Source organism: Schistocerca serialis, chromosome 2 (assembly GCF_023864345.2).
Source record: "Schistocerca serialis cubense isolate TAMUIC-IGC-003099 chromosome 2, iqSchSeri2.2, whole genome shotgun sequence".
Lineage (NCBI taxonomy): Eukaryota > Metazoa > Arthropoda > Insecta > Orthoptera > Acrididae > Schistocerca > Schistocerca serialis.
Genome location: NC_064639.1, coordinates 643,856,188 through 643,861,257, shown reverse-complemented (window position 1 = coordinate 643,861,257; position 5,070 = coordinate 643,856,188). Strand labels below are relative to the sequence as shown.

The 5,070-nt window shown below is 43.7% G+C and overlaps 1 non-coding gene across 1 annotated transcript; it reads right to left on the bottom strand.

The window, feature by feature from the left end:
- Positions 1–1,079: 1,079 nt before the first annotated feature.
- On the bottom strand, positions 1,080–1,164 carry Trnas-gga (transfer RNA serine (anticodon GGA)). Its single transcript is given in 2 exon segments — positions 1,080–1,114; positions 1,124–1,164. It is a non-coding gene; the product is annotated as a tRNA-Ser (tRNA).
- Between the last annotated feature and the right edge of the window lie 3,906 nt (positions 1,165–5,070).

The window sequence follows — 5,070 nt, the reverse complement described above, 5'->3', positions numbered from 1 at the left end:
GCAAAAAGAAAGTATCACATTAAGATCACTTTGGGAAAGAATTACACTGATTAACTCGCAGCTGAATCCATTTACGTCATCAACGTAATCTGTACAAATTATACGCAGTTAATCCACATTCTGTAGATAGCATAATCTTGCCATTCGTACTCCACCAGAGTTAAATACAAATAGACGTGTCTGCAGCATTTGATACACTGTACACTGGGTTCCTTGTATGTCTCTCCACTACATCAATTTCCATTTTGTTGGACACGCAAGTACAAATGACGGTGCTGTGCGAGACAGCTGTAGCGCTTTGCGCAGACGCTGTGCCCGGTAGCAAATGAATAATGACAGTGTGGCAGCCGGACAGTGGCCACATGACCGTGAGTGATGGATGTGCGAGCAACAGGTGCGGTGGCCACCAGAGGCAGAATCATGCAGCTTAAAGCAACCGGCCCACGGACATCTGGTTAAGACGAGATTATCTCAGGGCGGGTTGCCGACTCGCTCGTCTCACGCAGGTTGGTGACGGCACGGCACGGGCGCGTATAAGGTAGCGATTCTGCGAAATATACAGATCAGAGGTTCAAGAAATTGAATCTTCCCGATTGCTTTTCTAATTTTATTCCAAAGAAATGTAAAAGTCTTCACTGTCCTCGAACAACTGCCATCAGTGTAGCCATCCATCAGTCCCTTGTTACTTACTATTTTACAATATCTATCCCCTAATCTTCACAGATTCAGGGTCGTTAGAGACAAATACCAGGTAAGCTAGTACAGCGAAGAAGGAGTCCCAATTGGGAATATTTGGTAGGGAGTTTTAAGATCTGCCATTACCTTACAGCCAAGGGAAACATCCTGAAACCCTATTCAGAATTCGGTAATTGTTTTTGATTTAATTCTGAAAGAATATTCCACAGATAAAAGTATGGAAGTTTAGCTTACGAGGGATAGTCAACAAGCTTTAATTACCACCTCAAAAAAAATGGTTCAAATAGCTCTGAGCACTATGGGACTCAACGTCTGAAGTCATCAGTCCCCTAGAACTTAGAACTACTTAGACCTAACTAACCTAAGGACATCACACACATCCATGGCCGAGGCAGGATTCGAACCTGCGACTCTAGCTGTCACGCGGTTCCAGACTGAAGCGCCTAGAACCACTCGGCCACCCCGGCCGGCAATTACCACCTCAGTTACGGTTTCATTCCTTACCTAAAAATGCATCCCTCGATGCAACAGCTTTTCCTGACGACAGTCGGCTTCGCGGAAGTTAATTGTAGACGACTGCAGTCTGCTTCTTGAGGGAACGTTCCACCTAGAAAATCACGTCCTCGTCATTATGGATATGGCTGACATACGAAGGTGTCTTCAATTGAAAGAAGACGACAATGCGGCGATCGGTAAGAGGGTATGGGCGTGGAGAGTAGAATACAGGAGAGGTAGTGGAGGGGCGCCAAATATACCCGGTACAGTCCTATAGATGTGACCACCGCTTATGTATGACGTCAGGTTGAATTGACAGTGGAGGGCACATAAAGCGTGTCTGGGAGGACGTGGAAGATAGCAAAGTCGTTGTCGTAAAGTGGATGTCTGACGTCCAAAAGGGCATGATCATTGGCTTCTTGGTCAAGTGTGGAAGCATTTCCAAAACGGCTATGTTTGCAAACTGTTCACGTGCTGTGTGGTTGAAGTATACGGTCCGTGATAAAATGGTGCTATCAAAAACCATCGCCGTGGCAACTGCGGTGCGTCACATATCATAGACGACAGTAGTGAACTTTGTGTGCACGAGCGAATGGAGGAGCAACCGTTTACCAAGTGATCACCCATATGAGCTAAGGGGTACGAACAGTGTATCCTCAGCGACCGTTCAACGAATGTTGCACCTTGTGAGCATCTGCAGGAGGCGCTTGGTTCATGTACCCAAGCTGGCTGCTGTTCATTCTGTGAGGAGTTCTGTATTTTGCACGTCTAAACTGCCTGCAACGATCGTCGGAGTGGTCCAGGCCGGAGGAGAGAGCGCTACGGCCTGGAGTACGCTGTCATGTCATTCCCTGGGTAATCTCGTCATTATGGAAGGCACAATGAATCAACACAAATATAAGTCTATCCTTGGGGACAATGTCCTTCCCTGCGTGCAGTTTATTTTTCTTTGGCACCACATCATTTACCAGCAGGACAACGCAACGTGTCACACGTCTCTCGTGCAGGTGCGTGGTTCGAAGAGCACTAGCTCCCCGGATTAAAACCCAATCGAGGGTCTGCGGGATCACCTCGATCGGGCTGTAAGCTCCATCGATCCTCAACTGAGAAACCTGGCGCAATTGTTCACGACATTGGAACAGATATGGTTCCACACCCCTGTCGGTATCTCATTAATGGACCGGCCAGTGTAGGTAGCCCAAAGAATTCCAAAATGTATCTGTGTGCAGAATCAGTTAGGGGGTTATTGTGGAGCAAAACGACTTCCCTGGTCAAAATCCGTAACTGATTTTCACCATTTCTACTACGACGTCGATTTTGACAGTTCAGTCATCGAGAAACAGGGTCGCCATTTCTCTTTGTCCTGGTTCTTTAAGGAAATATAGTCTCCCATTTTGTTAATCTTTCAGGCTGGTCTGACTACAGTGAAAGTGAGTCTATCACCTAGCCACTGTGTTATATGACGATGCCGTGAAAGTACAGCACTCTGAGCACAGATTGAAATGAAAGCACACGAGCGAACCCCCACCTAGTCCACGAAGAGGAGGCTAGGCACTGGACACTTGTTCCACTGTGCCCATACGGCAGGTGCGAGGAAGTGGCTCCCGGCTACAGTTACAGCCATCAGGTGTCTGTCCAGAATTGATCTGCCGACGGAGAGTCGTCTCAAAGTAGCACGTCAGGAGATGGCCAAGTTCCACCGGGAAGAGGCGGTCCGCTCTTTTGCGTGTGTGCCGACTGATGCTGTCGCTTCACGGACGGTTTGATACCTCTATCATAACAACATGTGCATGACGAACCATAGCTAGATAAGAGATATACATACCAAAATAAATTCTAGACAAAACAAATGGGGGCACGCTGAACCTTGTAACATAATTAATTTAGCAGACAGAACAACGAAGTACCACTTATATTTAGAAAAGTTATAATATTTTATGTATTACTTTTAGACAGCTGATCGATGGCTCAAAAGAAAGATAACTCAGTTCAAAATACTACCCCAATATCGAGAACTGATATTTAATGTTTACCTACATTTTATTAGCTGTTTCCTATATTTGGATGTAATTTTTGGGAAAATATTGTAAATGCAAATTACAACTAAGAAACACAGAGCAGTACGAGAAAGCTGATGCCAATGTGAGTTGCTGGAGGTGCCAAAATCTACGGTGTACCTAAACTGCAAAAATCAGTGTTAAACCACATCAAAAAACACGCTCTCAGTTGGAATCGCATAAAATGAAGCATTAAAATAGCCCCTCTCCCAACACCTAAATGATGGTGACCTACACTTTCTTAGTGATCAGTGGAAGTGAGCGTATCGATGATCATTAAGCTCATCTATTTTTCCCAGAGTATTCCATGACTTCTCTGGCGGCCCGAGAGAATTCATGGCCTGGGGAGGTGAATTAAGCGGCTCCGCCGTTGAGTAGAGAGAAATCGCCGACTGCGGTGACTGGGGACAATTGTCCTCGTGGCTGTTACCTGATCACAACATCGGGAGTCGGCTCGGCTGATGGCTGTGTGGCTGTGGCCGCGCAGGCGACCTGCATGTACGTTGGTGTCGATTTTCAAGCGTCAAGGACGACAGCCTGGACAACTCCAGTAACGAATGTAGACGGGTTGTCGCCCCGAAAAGAGAGCATAGTGTTTAGTTTATGAACATTGTACTCGCTGTTATGTGGAAGGCGGTTAATTAGCCTCGTTTGTATGTTCGGAAGTCAGACATTTATAGTTGCCGTCATCGGAGTAATAGTTGATTCACATTCAATATCAAACAGATAAGTGGCCAAAGCAGCAATAATCCTGCAGTTCGGTCATTCTAATATTCTATCTTCGCCTGGGTCAAGTTAATAAGGGTTATGTGTGTTAACTGAATTATGTTTGTTCGGATTTGCTGTCTTAATTCTGTAAAATTTAACAGTGCTTCACCGGGAGCAATTATCGTCTACAGGGGGAGCGACTCTTAAAACTAAGTTTCCGAAAATTGCCACAAATCACAGTATACATTTTTTATTATGACCTGTTTCGTTCTTCAAATGAACAAGAGCATCATCAGAATACACTGTAAAAATTAAAAATTGAGACAATATGGACAACTTACATTCACATTACGTAAAATACATATTCTGTTTCCAGTGTGGTGACGTACGTTTAAAGTTGGCTGACAGCATTAAATATTGCCTTTGCAGTTGCCTGACAGCTCTAAGGATTAATATGTCTGTACTATAGTACTTAAACTTAGGTTTAAAGTACGTTTAAAGACTGTAGTAAATGTACACATTGACACTGATAGCGACAAAGATGAAATTGACTATACAACATTACTTGTAACGTCCATTGCATAGTCTATCTACAGATAATTTACAACTACGGAAAACGAAAGTTTCTTTAATCGCCTCTCTTATGTACTTGTGTATAGAAATCGCAGAGCTATACAAATCTGCATATGTTTAAAAATCAAGTACGTCCGTAAAAATTAAAATATCTTTCAAAATAGATTATAAAAGGTACAAATTTAGAGATGCCTATACGAAAATGCATTCAAAACTGTAGTTTTTAAAAATACTTCTTTTGGGATGATACGGCAAGTGTTAGTCAGCCAACTGTAAAGGCAGTACTAATGTTGTCAGACAACTTAAACGTCTCACCACACTGGAAACGGAATTATATTCTTCACGTGATGCCGATGTAAGTTTTCTATATTGTCCCAATTTTACCTTTTACATTGTATATTCTGATAATGCTCTTGTTCAACTGCAGAGCGAAACAGGTCATACTAAAAAATACAAAATGCGACTTGTGACTGTTTTCTAAATCTTAACAGTTCTTATTTTAAGTCTGTGGGTCGGCCGGAGTGGCCGAGCGGTTCTATGC